Source organism: Lagenorhynchus albirostris, chromosome 4, assembly GCF_949774975.1.
Source record: "Lagenorhynchus albirostris chromosome 4, mLagAlb1.1, whole genome shotgun sequence".
In the NCBI taxonomy this organism is placed as follows: domain Eukaryota; kingdom Metazoa; phylum Chordata; class Mammalia; order Artiodactyla; family Delphinidae; genus Lagenorhynchus; species Lagenorhynchus albirostris.
In genome coordinates, this window is record NC_083098.1 from 30,876,042 (window position 1) to 30,891,894 (window position 15,853).

The following is a 15,853-nucleotide window of genomic DNA, read 5'->3' on the forward strand; positions in this document are numbered from 1 at the left end:
TAGTGGTCTTCTCTGGGCAGAAATGGAGCAGGAGATTCAGTCCATAAATTTACTTTTTAGTGCAGCATATTTGTTGGCTTTAGATAACTTTTCAGATAATTAAAGGCTGGTTTCTTTTAGTTCCAGTTAACCCCTTTCCGCATAGCTCATAGAATTGTTTCCATGCTTGTCTTGAAATAAGTTACGTTTGGGGTCCCATTTGTCATTTGACCTGTAGCTTTAGGAACAGGATTAAACTGTGTGGGGCATGTGGAAAAGACAAGAGAAACTGAGTATCACTGAACTAGATTCAGAGAGAGATTTAGAGTGGTCTCATAATCTAGATCTATCTGCCCAGCTAGCTTCCTACTTGCCTCTAAATAGAGACACTATGGTTGTATCACTTTCAATGTAGGCCTCTGAAGACCAGAAATGAGAGGACTGTTTTACTGTAGTGTCGGTAATGCATTGCTGGACAGTTCTTCATGATAACTTCCCAAATTTGGTCCAAAACACTTTCTCTGCAAAGTTCTTTCTGTTGTAATAGGAAGCCAATAGATTATGTCTGCAAATCAAAAAGCAGATGTACAAATTATTTTGAAATATAGAGGTACATATTAGAAGAAGCCTGAGGAGTGACTTTTGAAATTATGTTCTTGTATTTTATTTTTATTTATTTAAAAAATATTTACTTATTTGGCGGCATCAGGTCTTGGTTGCAGCATGTGAGATTTTTCATTGTGGCACGCGGGCTTCTCTCTAGTTGTGGCGCATGGGCTCTAGAGCGCGTGGGCTCAGTAGTTGTGGTGCATGGGCTTAGTTGCTCCGCAGCATGTGGGATCTCAAACCCGGGTCCCCTGCGTTGGAAGGTGGATTCTAAACTACTGGACCACCAGGGAAGTCCCCTTGTATTACTTTTATAAAGAAAATTTGGTAAGGAAGCTCTCTCTCTCTGCAAATATAAAACAATTGCTTTCTCTGATCCCTGCTGAGATGCTCAATCTTTGTTCTGTGTGCATTTGTCTCATAGGGCAATACATAGACCCTTTGAAGAGCTGGACCCTCAGATTCTGGCCTTGGAACATGATTTACATCTATTTCACTCTTATTCTCAGTGACTTCTGACTCTTAGTTTTTAGCCTACATAGGAGAACAGTGACCAGTAACTTCAGGTACTTCATTTATAGGGATCTCTTAGTGAAGACAGTAACGGAAAGTAACATTTTTATAGTGCTTTATGAGTAACAAAGTGCTTTCACAGGTATACCGTATTTGTGCTTTGTGCTTTAACCATTTTGTAGTTGGTGTGTTATATTCAGCTTACACAGGAGGAAAATAGATGAGATTCAGAGAAAATAAGGAATTTTCAGGTGCATACTTTGTTCCTGTATGTGGTGGACTCAGGCCTGAATGCAGGACTTTTCTGATTTCGAGGCCAGGCTTTTAATTTTTTCTCTGCTACATTTTGTGCAGTGTTTAGATGTGCAGTGTTTAGAATGGGACCTTATTTCTCATTGATCAACATGAGTGCTCACTGGGGACAGGACTATATAGAAACACGTTCTTATACATGTGTGTACATGCGTATAATCTTTATATTCTTTGCATCTCAACAGTGTAGCTGCACCCCAGGAGGTGGGTGGGACGGGTGATAAATGTCCCAATAGTTGCCATAAGGAACTTTTGGTAGGGTCTAAAATTGAGAAAAATCAGAAAATAGTAATCTAAATGTGTGATTTACAAATATGGAAGTAATTACTAGAAGAAACATCTAAAAGAATTGAAGGGGCTTCTTTTGGAGAGTGGAACTCAAGGTTGGGGAGGAGCCAGGCAGGCGTCTGCTGTTTTTGGCCGTGTACCTTATAACCTTATACCTTACATTTTATGCTATGTACATGTGTGTGTATATATATATATGTGTATGTATATGTGTGTATATATATATATATATATATATTTAAGATATCCTTTGGCAAGGAAAGAGTAAAGCTTTGTTTTCAGAATTTTAGAGCCGAAAGGGACCACAGAGATTGTTTATTCTCCGTCCTTTGATTTTGCAGGTGAGGAAATTGTGGTAGAGGAGTTTAATTGTTTTGCCAAGGTCACATGACTGTGGAGACACCCCTCTCCCGGCACAGGTTCACACCCTTCCCCAGGCAGGTGGAAATTTCCCCCATGCTTGTGATTCCTCAGTTACCTTTCCAGGCACTGTTCTCTTGTCCTTTCCATCTAGTTTTTACAATGTTTGAATAGGTTACAGGGCTGTGGATTCAAAAGTAGGTAGCTATCTCTAATTCCTCGTATTTCCATCATGAAAATGCTTCAAATAGTTTCAGAGTCTGCAGAATCCTTTTTCTTCTTTTTTTTTGGTTAATTCTGAAATAACTTAGAGACACCTTTGCAGTTTGTTTGCAACTGTTCAGGAACTGACAGTGTTGAATTTGATAAATACTGGAGTTTGGCCTAAACTTTTATCCCTATAAGCTATTACTAACGGGAGATGGTAAGGGGCCCTTCCAATGTCTATGTATGTTGTTCAGTTTTGAAATTCTGAGAATAAGGAAACAGCTGTCTTCCAAAAGAGAGGTAGAGGCAGATAATATTGTAGAGAATATTGTAGAGAATATTGAAGAGCTAAAATAGAAAAGTTTTTAACACCCTAAGATTTCCCTTTTCTTTTTTTTTTTTTTTGCGGTATGGGGGCCTCTCACTGTTGTGGCCTCTCCCGTTGCGGAGCACAGGCTCCGGACGCGCAGGCTCAGCGGCCATGGCTCATGGGCCCAGCCGCTCCGCGGCATGTGGGATCTTCCCGGACTGGGGCACGAACCCGTGTCCCCTGCATCGGCAGGCGGACTCTCAACCACTGTGCCACCAGGGAAGCCCCTTCCCTTTTCTTTATACATAAAATTTTTTCCTACTTCCCCTCCAATTATATCACTAACTTAAAATAAAACTTTATTTTTTCTGATTATACACACAATACATATTATTCAACATTCAAACATCACAGAAATATGTAATGTTGAAAGATAAAGTGCACTGTGATCTTGTATTCTAGAGAAACTTCCCCAAAATTTCCCTGTATTAAAATATATTTATTATTGTGATTGTTAATAACAAGTGGGGTAATATAAAACAACTTTCAGCTTCGTTTTTATTTTTAACTTAATTGGTGTTGAAAATGTTCCCATGACCATACATACAGATCATACTGTATAGTATTGCATGACAGGTTATTTTAACAGTTTCCTGTTGTTGGAAATTTGGGTTATTTCCCATTTTTCTATAGTAAGACTAGTGCTTTAGAGAACATCCTTTAAAGTCTATCTTTGTACACTTGTGTAGGAAAGGTTTGTGAAAGAGTCAGAGGTATGAAAATGCTAAATTCCTCTAATTTACACTTCCTCTAATAGTGTCCCTACATTTTATATTAATAGCTTTCTTTTTTGAATGTATTGGACTGAAGATAGAAATTATTATTACAGGACCTGACTGTGAAACAAAAGGTCGTAGTAACAGAAGGCGCTGAGCTTTTAGGTAAGGCTTACCTCATTTCTTCACATGTCAGGTTCTTTTTGGTTTTAATGTTTTCCCCAAGAGAACATAGTAATCGATAACAGCTATAAAAATACTCTGCAGTTGTCGGATGAGCTGCTAATTATTTTTTATGGAGCATAGTTAAAAAAAAATTTTTTTTAAGAACATTATTCTAGGACATGCTATTAAGGAGTTCAGAGAATCCACCAGGTTTTGCAGAATGCAGAGTGAGTGTATTTTAGCTCCTCTTCTTGTATGAAAATTTACCTCTGTTGAAATATTGGTCATGGGTCAATTTTAAGATCTTTAGGCCTATAGAAAGTCCCAGGAACTGATTTCACTCATCTGTGTGTAGCAAATGTGAAATATGATACTTCGGCTAAATTTCATGACCCAGGCTCATTGAAGGAGGAACATTTCAGAAATTCCTGTGGCAAAGTTTTTATTGACCATCTTAGAGAGTCGATTAATATTTTCATCGAGTCCAGGCTTTGTTCATAAGCATTCAATTAGATTATGTTGCATTCCTCAAGATGAGTATCTTCTGCTTTGTGTGTGTTCATGGAACTTGTACTTGGAGTTCATTCATGATTTTCTTTGTAATGTATCAGAATGAGTATAAAAGTATCTTAACAAATATAAATATCTGTACAATATAAACATATACACACCTTATGTGTATATATATATGACATATATATACATGTGTGTATTTATGCATAAGTGATATAAGCTATACTGTAAAAATATGATCATCAGGACTTCCCTGGTGGTTGAGTGGTTAGGACTCTGCACTTCCACTGCAGGGGGCACGGGTTCAGTCCCTGGTCAGGGAACTAAGATCCTGCATGCAGCATGGCGCAGCCAAAAAAAAGATCGTCAGTAGGTCATTTAGCATGAAACTTTGTGCATCCTCAAAATGAAGATGCTGCTGCCCATATTTATTGTATTAGGAAAAATGTTTCTTGATATTTTTTGTATGAAAAATTCATAAAAAAAGAATTTCTTAGAATACAAGGGAAACTTCATCGTTTGTATATAGTTCTTTTGATTTTTTTTTCGTGGGAAGATGCAACATACCTTATGTATTAGTCTTGGTTACTGCCTGTTCTCTAACATTTTTTGGTAAGTTGAATATTTAAAATCTCTCCTGTTTGTGTATATTGCAGACTGTTTACACTTTGGCTTATTTTTATTTATTTATTTATTTTTCACTTTGGCTTATTTTAAGCAAGATGCAGTAATTTAAATGCTTATGAAAAATGTGACAGTAGGACTTCCATTGACCTTGATTTGCTTCAGGAAATACCAGATAACCTGCTATTTACCTGAGTTGTGTTAGAAACTTAATGGTTAATGCTAATCTCTTATCAGCTTGATGAAGTTTGACCTTCTCTCAATTTCCTCCTTGTTCTTCTCCACTGGGTTCCTGTTGAAGACTTTGTGTGTCTGATTTGGAAAGTGGACCCTGCAGTTGCTCTTGATGAATCAGCTTGTAAGTTGTGTTTAGGTGTTGCAGTCTGGTTGTGTTGCCTCCTGCCTTTTTTTCCTCTAAAGTAATCCCACCTCTTGATCCTGTTTTAGGATTAGTTTGCCACCTAGGAGTGGTCATTCCTCCCCAGTGAATCACAAAAACGAGTTGGTCTGATGAGGCTTCCTGACTCAAGACTGACTGATTCAACCTGCTGTCCTGTGGGCTTCTGTCAGGATGGGCACGCCAGAAGCAAACTGTCAACTCGGCTCCCTTCCCTATATGGGTAATCCCTAAATCCGCATCCTCATTGCTGACCTTTGGAATCCTAGGCTTGCTTCTCCAGTCCTGCTGCATAGGTCTCCATTTCGATCCTGACATCAAATTAAACTGTAGAGTGACACGAGTAGCTCATCTTAATCACCTAGCAGAGTACCTCATCTTAATCACCTAGCAGAGTACCTCATCTTGAATAGAATCCTGTATGTGTTTGTCGTTGATGGTCTGCCTCTTATTATCACATGGGCAATTATAATATTTTTTTACCTTGTTTTTGCTTCCAGTTTTTCTTTCTGTAATCCATTTTCATGCCACAGTCAGTTTGATTTTATAAAGTATAGCTTTGCTCATGTCTCTGATCACGGTCCTTGTTGCCTACTGGATAATGACTCAGTTCAAGCTGTGATGGTTAAATTTAGGTACCAACGTGACTGGGCTACAGGGTGCCCAGAGATTTGGTTAAACATTATTGTGGGTGTGTCTGTGAGGGTGTTTCTGGATGATATTAACACTGGAATTGGTAGACTGAGTAAAGCAGATGGCCTTTCCATTGTCGGTGGGCGTCATTCAATCCATTGAAGACCTGAATTGAACAGAAAGGCTGAGTAAGGGAGAATTTGCTCACTCTGCCTGTTTTTGAGCTAGGGCATCCATCTTCTGTGCCTTTGGCCTCAAACTTGGACTTGAACTATATTATCAGCTGTCCTACTTCTCTGGCTTGCCGAGTGCAGACCTTGGGACTTCTCAGCCTTCATAATTGCATGAGCCAATTCCTTATAATAAACCTTTCTATCTGTCTCTATATATACACACACACATCTCCTTTATATATACGTCTCCTGTTGGTTCTCTTGTCTCTGGAGATCCCTGACTAATACTCAAGGCATCTATGATCTGGTGCCCTGTTTAGATCCTCTGCTCTGGCTGCCGTGCTGATCTGTTCCTCATTCCTGAGCACACCTGCCTATTCCTTACTTGCCATCTTGCTGGGACCAGTCCTTCCTCTTTCCAGTTATTTCAGTGATGTGAATTCTTCAAAGCCCAGTTCAGAGCCTGTGTCCTCCTTTAAGCCTTTCTTGGCTATCTTTTCCTGTAGCAATTTCCTGGCATCTGAATCTCCGTACTGAAATTTTAGGAATTTAGTCATTTGATGCTTTCTAGTGTTATCTTTTGTGTAATTATTCTTCTTCCAAATTATATTATAAACTCCATTAGGACTTGGATCAAGCTCTACACTCCAAATCCTCCACTGTTCTTGGTTTTGCTTCACATTGTACATGACCAGTGAGTGTTTACTGCTTTTTTTTTTTTTTTTTTTAAAGCGCTAAGCTCTACCAAGGAAGGAAAGGCAAGTGTAGGGCATGTGTGCGCAGTCCCCCATCCTGACCTCTTGGAAGAAATGTCTAGTTCATTGCCCACAGGACCCAGAACTCTTTATCAATGCAGGGATCCAGAAGGACTTTGCCAGCTGTTTGGGGTTGTTACTAGAAATGAAACTTATATATCATCCTCGACCTAGAGCCAACTATTCCTAAGAAAAAATTGTCATATTTAAAGTCCTGTTGAATTAGCCCTTTCCTGAGGTACTGCTTTGCACCTGTTTTTGCTCTCATCTGCTTTGCCCTTGTCTCTTATAATTTCCTTTGCTCTGCCTCTGGCTAAGTTGTTTCATATCTTCCTCTGTAAATATGTTATGTAGCCTGTTGGTGTCAATAATTTTGAACAAGGGTGAAGAAGACGAAATATGGAAAATGAGCTGTATGTTCCTAGGCAATTTGGATTTGTCAACTTTTATGCACGTTTCATTCAAGCTCTGTTTGATTTTCCTCATTTCTCCTGCAATTGAATGTAGTTTTTTAAAAAAAGTTATTTATTTATCTTTGGTTGCGTTGGGTCTTCATTGCTGCGTGTGGGCTTTCTCTAGTTGCGGTGAGCGGGGGCCACTCTTCGTTGTGGTGTGCTGGCTTCTCAGTGCGGTGGCTTCTCTTGTTGCGGAGCATGGGCTCTAGGCGCACAGGTTTCAGTAGTTGTGGCTCGAGGGCTCAGTTGTTGTGGCTTGCGGGCTCTAAAGCACAGGCTCAGTAGTTGTGGTGCCCGGGCTTAGTTGCTCCATGGCATGTGGGATCTTCCTGGACCAGGGATCAAACCCATGTCCCCTGGATTGGCAGGCAGATTCTTAACCACTGCGTCACCAGGGAAGTCCCTTGAATGTAGTTTTTGAGGAACATCATTGGAAATCTGACTCATTATGCTCTTTGGCATGCCTTTTAATCTGAGAGTATTGCAAACCCTCTGCACTTTCCATCCCCCTTCCCCTGCTCTCCTGCACTTATCTTCTAACATACTACAATTTACTTATTTATTATGTGTATTGTTTATCAGCTGTCTCCCCGAATAAGAACATAAAGCTCCACGAAGGGCAGGGATCTTGGCTGAATTAGTTTTGACTGTCTTTGGCTCTGTGTCCCAAGACGTAGACCAGTGCCTGCCATCCAGTAAGTGTTTGTTGAACTGAGTGGGCGTTTGCTAACTTGAAACTTTCCACCACCACATCCCCTTTGTTGTCTAGGCTTTCTGTTAAATCCTCTGGGCTCTCTCTTTCTTTTTTCCTCCTTCTATTCGGACCTAGTTAGTTCTTTCAAACCATACGCCTACCTATTCCCCAGGTCTTTGCCTTTGTAACAGCCACATCACTAGCAGGGGTAATTTAGAGTCACAAAGCACTATCACATATACGATCTCATCTGAAGTATTTTTGAGTCTGTGATGGCAATGAATTCTTTAGGGCCTGTCTTTGACCAGAGTATGCAAGTTAGCAAAGTCTCGTCCCATCAGGGGATGCAGCCATTCTTCAGTGAGTGCTAGGCATACCCTCCCCTTGGCTGTGCTGTTGCCAAATTATAAATAAGGAGCATGCCTCTTTGATAGCAGCTTCTGGCCTTCTAGGAACAATCATTATATTTCCCAGAAGAATGTGTATATGGTATAAGGCCCTCAAGTAAAGTGGTAAAAATGAGAAAGGAAAAAAGAGAAACAGACAACCACCAACAAGTTTATGGGACACTTTTCAATGGAAAGTACTTGGCTAGATGCTGAAAAACTATTATTGCCCCAAAGTTAATTTGATAGCGGGAGTTCCATGTTGATGTGTCCAGCAGGAATTGGAGACACAAGCATGGAATTGAAAACGTTGGCCTGAAGGATGCAGATCATGTAGAGATGAGAGCCGGTGGCTTTTAGGTTCTCTACCAGTAAATTGCTGTTCCTGTCCTCCTGGCCCCTGTCGTTGCTGAGCTAAGAAGACGGAGCCATTTTCTTCCTGAAGGGCTTCTGTTCTTGCCTCCGAGCCATGGGAGTGCTCAATAACATGAGTGTCTAATGATGACATAGGAATATTCCTGTGAGCAGTTGCAGAGCTGAAGGCATGTTACACATTGACAGGTGCTCACAAATCTCCTTTTGCTGTTTTGAAATATCACTGCCAGGGGAGTTGTATACATCTTGTTCTGGCAGAGTGGTCTTAAATAAATATTCATTCCTTTTGCCTGTTACTTTAAGAGAAATGCCAGGATTTCATCTTCAGGCTGCCAGAAGCAATTTTGGAGAAACTGTATTATAACTTTTTCAAGATACTTATTTTCATATAGCGTATTTATTTATACATTCATATATTAATGTTATTCTTAATGATGAAGGGACCTGCACTTTGAGGTTAGTGGAAAATCAGGGGTTAAATGGAGGTCTTTGATCAATTACAGTCTCTGGTAAATTAATTAGCAAGTTTCTATCATTGTTGGAGGCAACACCGGTGAGGTGGGAAGAGGATGCAATTTGGATGCAAATCTGGTTCAAATCCCTGCTTTACTATTTAGTAAATGTGTGTCTTTGCACCGGTTACTTTCCTATGATGAACCTCAGCTTCTTTGTCTCTAAGTGGAAATAATAACGCCCAACCCAGGAGGTTTCCGTGAGGGTTAAATAGGATAACTCATGTGAAGTGCTTACCGTGGAAGTAATATTCAATACATGGTAATTGTTATTTGTTACTGAAGCTCTGTTAGCACTATTCTAGGGATTGTTTGGGGGTCTTTCAAAAGGTATGTAAGATATATGTCTGCAAGGCCACAAAAGATAGTGACAGTTATGTATTTGACACACAAAAAAATCAGGACAGCATGTGATGAAATGTTATTTGTATAGAAAGTAAGTGCAAGAAACCAGGAAGGTAGAGGTCATGGTGGTCATAGGCTTCAAGAGTCATGGTGGGGGTCATATTAGGATTCCTTTGGTTGTAAATTTTAGAAATTTAAACTGTACAGAAAGGGAATTTATTGGTTCATATGGTCAAAGGTATGGGAGAAGTGAAGGCGGTCTTGGAAACCAAAACTGAAAACTCGTATACCACCAAGACTCTCTGTGTCTTATCCCTACTTCTCTCTGAGTCAGTTTCCTCCACGTGGCTGGGGGCATGACTGCCAGAAAGGCAAGGATCACCCAGAAAGAGGGCCTGACTTTCTTTTAGTCTACATCTCAGAATCCCAGGAATGCCTCTGGTCGACTTCGCTTGGGTGACACCCTTTTCCCTGTGGCCAGGGGCCCAAATTATTTGGTAATTGGCAGCCCCATCTAGAAATACATATCCATAGTTAGGACGCAGAGAAAGCACAGTCTCCTGAAAGAAGGATTGTGCCATTCATAAAAGAAAGGAGGGTGTTGGATGGAGGAGCAGGAGGCGTGTTTACTTTTTTTTTTTTTTTTGCGGTACACGGCCTCTCACTGTTGTGGCCTCTCCCGTTGCGGAGCACAGGCTCCGACGCGCAGGCTCAGCGGCCATGGTTCACGGGCCCAGCCGCTCCGCGGCCTGTGGGATCTTCCCGGAACCGGGGCACGAATCCGCGTCCCCTGCATCGGCAGGCGGACTCTCAACCACTGCGCCACCAGGGAAGCCCCACGTGTTTACTTTTGAGGGGGAAGAGGACAGCTTGAGCTGGTTGCAGGGTTAGAGGCAGGTGTGCAGAGCACTGAACCAAAGGCACAGAGTCCAGAGTGAGAAGATGGGTTGTATTAGTGAAACAGGATCAGGTAGACTCAGGGTGAGTGGTTTGAAGGGGTTGGTTGAGGAGTTTGGACTGATCTGATGGGCATAAATCCTAAGAATCGACATCAAATTGACATAGACATGTTGGATCCTGGCTTTTATTCTTTAAAAATAGGTTTCATATTCTTTTGTTTCACTTTCATCTATGTATGCATATTACATTTGTGTGTGTGTTTGTTGGACTGTGATGTAAAATGTACTTTTTAGATCAGAAAAGTTTTCAGGCCATTGTAATTAAATTATACTGGCAAATAAAAGCACAAATAAATCTCAAAAAAAAACAGGTTTCATATTGTAGGCTGAGTATTTGAATTGGTAACTTGAGGACTAAGTTGCGTACACTGGAGAAGTTACCTTCATTGAGTACAGACAAGGTAGTCTTTGTAGTCAAGAGGCGGATGTCCGTCCTGGCACTACCTTAAAAATTAGATGTTGTCAAGCATTTATCTTACTTTTCCTGTTTAAAAAAAAACAAACAAAACCCCTGTATTTTAGAGTAACCAAATAGATTGTTTGAACAAAAATCTTATTTTTAGAAGAATTCCAGCTAGTAAATGCAAAAGGAATGATATAAAGAAAATAGTATCATTTCATTACCCCTAATGAAATAACAGATCTAGGGAATGGTCACGTGTGACTGTGAAAACTATTAGGTCAAAGGCTGATTGGGAACTTTATAATTGATGGATCAGGCTGATAACCCCAGGACCCACTGATCAATCTTAACATTACAAAAAGAGAAAGAAGTGAATACGTGCCCCCTAATTTGATGCAATAGGGAATATATAGAACCATCTCTGAAGTTTCTTGCCAAAAAGCTGAATGTGATTCTGATCAAGACTTTAGATCTGACTACTAGTTTATAAGAAGCATAGGAAAAAGAGGACCTTGTCAAAAAGTACCATGGAGATGTGACCAGCCAAATCCAGAATGCAGAAATTTCTGTAGGACAAGTTATTCAGTTTGTTCAGGAAATAAGTGGCAAGAAAAACAAGGAAGAGGAACTATTATTTTTTCTCTCAAAGTCAGTGTCAGATAAGTGTTTTTATTTATTATTTTTTAAAAAGTGGCATTGAGACTTAAGAGACATAACCATGTTTGGATCTTGGTTTGGCTAAATCAACATAAAGTTATAAATTATAAATATAAAATTATGAGACAATTTGGGAAATTTAAACTCTGGATATTAGACAAATTAAAGGACTCTTAAAAAAAGGGAATGATAATTATATTATTATTAAAAAAGAGTCTATTTCTTAAAGATACATACTGAAATGTTTTCCAGATTACGTGATATTGTATTAGTTTCCTATGACTGCAGTAACAAATTAACACAGACTGGGTGGATTAAACAACAGAACTTTATTCTCTCTTAGTTCTGGAGGCTAGAAGTCTAAAATCAAGGTGTAGGCAGGCCCATGCTCCCTCTGAGATGCTAGGGGAGAATTCTTACCTCTTCCAGGTTTGGAAGCTGTCCTTGGCTTGTGGCTGCATCTCTCTGCACCGTCTCATGGCCTTCTCCTCTTGGTATGTCTGTGTCTCATCTCCCTCTGCCTGTCTCCTATAAAGATTCATGTGATTGCATTTAGGGCTTACTTGGATAATCCAAGATAAACTCCTCCTTAAGATCCAAAGTTACAGTCACAGTTTTTTGCCATGTAAAGTAATAGTCACAGCTTCTGGGGATTAGGAAGTGATACGTTTTTGCAGAGCACTTTTTCTGCTTATTTCAGATACGATATATGAAGTTTGCGTTAAAACAGTCCAGCAGAGGAAAGGAGTGGGAATGGGAGATTATAAACAGCTATACATTGTTAATTCTTGAGCCGAGTGATGGCAGTTCATCATACTACTCTCTCAACTTTGTATGTACTGAAAATTTCCATAATAAAAAGTGAAAACCAGAAAAGGTAAACCAAAATGCCTCAGTAATCAGGTCCTCTCAGATTCTGGAACATACCATATTAAGCCCTGATAAATACAAACCTCCATTTTTTTCTGTTCATAAAAATTAGATATGAGACATCTGACATCCTTGTTAATCCTTCAAGCTTTTGCTGCCTTTGCAGACGTACTTCTTGGTGCTTCTCAAGAAAAGTAAAGGGTGAATGACTATCCCTTCACTTGGAATTCAGAAATTGTAAGACCTGAGACTTAGATAAGTACCCCTTTTGCTGTTCCTCACTGAAATACTGGTGAGTGTGTGAAGGGGCATGGTCCACTTAGGAACCTCACGTGCCAAGTGACATCATGACATCTTTGTCAAGCAGATGAAATCATGAAAGGGTCAACATCTTTACTATAGGGCCCATCTTTCAACTGTGTGTGTGTGGTTTTGTTTGTTTTTGTTTTTTTAAAAAATATTATTTATTTATTTTTGGCCACGTTGGGTCTTCGTTGCTGCGCACGGGCTTTCTCTAGTTGTGGCGAGCGGGGGCTACTCTTCATTGCGGTGCACGGGTTTCTCGTGTGGTGGCTTCTCTTGCTGCAGAGCCCGGGCTCTAGGCACACAGACTTCAGTAGTTGTGGATTGTGGGCTCTAGAGTGCAGGCTCAGTAGTTGTGGTGCACAGGCTTAGTTGCTTCGCGGCATGTGGGACCTTCCCGGACCAGGGCTCGAACCGGTGTCGCCTGCATTGGCAGGTGGATTCTTAACCACTGCGCCACCGGGGAAGTCCCCAGAATTTTTATTTCTTAAAATACCACTATATGCCCAATTCAGGCTTAAATGTATGTGTTACAGAGGATGATGACTGTCAAGACAGTGTTTTAGGCAATTCAAGTTACTTCACATATACTTTAGTTGCTTAATGATTTTTTTTTTTTTTTTTTTGCGGTACTTGGGCCTCTCACTGTTGTGGCCTCTCCCGTTGCGGAGCACAGGCTCCGGACGTGCAGGCTCAGCGGCCATGGCTCACGGGCCCAGCCGCTCCGCGGCATGTGGGATCTTCCCGGACCGGGGCACGAACCCGTGTCTCCTGCATCGGCAGGCGGACTCTCAACCACTGCGCCACCAGGGAAGCCCGCTTAATGATTTTTTTAAAGGAAAGAAAACAGAAATTCATATGCAGAGTCTCCTATCAAGTAATGCCTGGGTTGTGACTTAAATCGCCAAAAGCAGCATGTTTAAATATGCATTTATCCTTTAGAAGTCAGTTTATTAACATGCCGTGGTTTTCTTTCCTCAATGGTTTTCATACTGAATTTGTTTCTTTCCAAGTTAAAACCTGCATTTTGAAGGGGTGGTATAGACTCTAGTTGCACAGTCTCAAAATTAGACTTTTCTTAGCTCATGGAATTAGAATTTAGCTGGTACATTTGTTGTTGATATGAGACTGCTGAAACCCAGTTTCCTCCTTTATGTTTGTTCTGAGTGTGGTACAAATTGGCCTGTATACATCAGACACAAGAACATGTGGCCAATTCAGTACAAAATTCAACTTTTTGTGGTATATGTGTATTCATAGCGTTTACAAGGCTGACTACCTTTTGAACTTCTTACTACATTGCTATGACATGGTAACCCAGGCCTACTGGAGAGCTGTATCTTTTGGAGGGTGTGGACTACAAGTGCATATCATAGTAATATAGGTATAAAAATGACTTTTCCATGTGGGTGAAGTCATTGGTGGAAGAATAGTTTTAAATCCTTGCAAGTCTCTTGGGCATTCTAGTTGCTTACTAAATGGTTTACTATAAAACTTGATGATGATTATTAAATCTCTCAGCCATTCCCTCCTTTTAGAGTTGTAAAATCACCTGATTTATGTACCTTATAATAAAGGAGAAATGATGTATGGAAATAATTGAGATAATGGTTTACATTTCACTTGATATAGTATCAGGATAATCTGTTCTGCATTTTTTAGTGTGTTTTTGTGCAAGGAAGAAATATTTACTCAGTAATAAGATATAGGTTCTTTTATTACCCAGGTGTAGCTCAGTTTTTCAGGAACACACAGTTTTACATAAAATGAGATACTTACTAAGTTTTGTTTTTCTCTTTGTTACTTTTTCTTCTTTATCTAAAAGAAGATAAAATTGATGCAGAACTCTGAAAAAGAACTCTGACATTTGCATGACGTTTTTTTGTTTGCAAATAATTAACAAATAAGGAATTCTTAGGCAAAACCAAAGCATTTTCTTTGAGTAAATAACAAATATAGAAAACCATCCAAACCTTTAGTGCTTTTACATCCTTAGTGTCTCAGATCCATTCATTTCTCTCATCTGTGATAGCTCCACCCTCTCTTCTAGATTTTTACAATAGATTTTTTTAAAAAAAAATAAATTTATTTATTTATTTTTGGTTGCGTTGGGTCTTTGTTGCTGTGTGCAGGCTCTCTCTAGTTGCGGCGAGCGGGGGCTACTCTTCGTTGTGGTGTGCAGGCTTCTCATTGCAGTGGCTTCTCTTGTTGTGGAGCATGGGCTCTAGGCATGGGCTTCAGTAATTGTGGCACACAGGCTTCAGTAGTTGTGGCTCACGGGCTCAGTAGTTGTGGCTTGCGGGTTCTAGAGTGCAGGCTCAGTAGTTGTGGCACACGGGATTAATTGCTCCGTAGCATGTGGGATATTCTCGGACCAGAGCTCGAACCTGTGTCCCCTGCATTGTCAGGAGATTCTTAACCACTGTGCCACCAGGGAAGTCCCGTCTTTCATTTCTTTTTCTTTTTGGCTACATGATGCAGCATGTGGGATCCTAGCTCCCTGACCAGGAATTGAACCCATGCCTCCTGCATTGGGAGCACGAAGTCTTAACCACTGGACTGCCAGGGAAGTCCCTCTTTCACTTCTTAATGTACCCACAGTCTTTTAAAAAGCCACAGAGCCTTTGCACATGCTGTTCACAATACTTGGAACATCATTCTCCTCCACCCCCACTGTCTCCATACCTCTCCCCACATAGTCCCCTTTGCTTTTATTAGCTAACTCCTATTTATCTTCAGCTCAAACTAATACATCTCCTCAGGGAAGCCTCTTCACACTAGCTGGATCTCACTATTATATGCTTGTTGAAATAACTTTCTAGGCCCCAGATGCAGCCGCTTCTGCCCAGGTGCCACCTCAGCAAACTGACACTTAGATGATTCTGGTGTCCCTGAAACCGCTCTGCTTGACCAGGAACGCAGTGAGCATAGCTAGTCAGCCATTCTGCAAGGGCCAAGCCAGCTCTGGGCCTTCTCACTCCAGACAAGGGTGACTGTGCGGCCCTAGTTGATCACCGATGTTTTCTATTTTTCTTTTCCTTGTTCTATTAATTAATTAATTTATGCATGCTGCATTGGGTCTTAGTGCAGCGTGCGGGATCAGTTGCGGCATGTGGGATCTAGTTCCCTGACCAGGGATTGAACCCAGTTCCCCTACGTTGGGACCTTGGAGTCCTAGCCACTGGACCACCAAGGAAGTCCCTCTCTTCCTTGTTTTTTATTCTTTATCCTATGAAGGCTTCCAGCTGTCCACCCCATTTTGCAGTTCTCCGCAAGGAGGTTG

General features: G+C 40.6%; 1 protein-coding gene across 12 annotated transcripts in view; it reads left to right on the top strand.

The window, feature by feature from the left end:
• The window catches only part of FHIP1A (FHF complex subunit HOOK interacting protein 1A), a 282,286-nt gene that overhangs the window by 1,935 nt on the left and 264,498 nt on the right, over positions 1-15,853 (top strand). The window contains exon 1 of one of the 12 annotated variants that reach the window (XM_060147758.1): positions 3,499-3,516. The exons of the other annotated variants lie outside the window; for them this stretch is intronic. The gene's annotated coding sequence lies outside the window, so the exon portion shown is untranslated. Of the gene's footprint in view, positions 1-3,498; positions 3,517-15,853 lie in introns of those variants that run through there. 12 annotated transcript variants of the gene reach the window in all.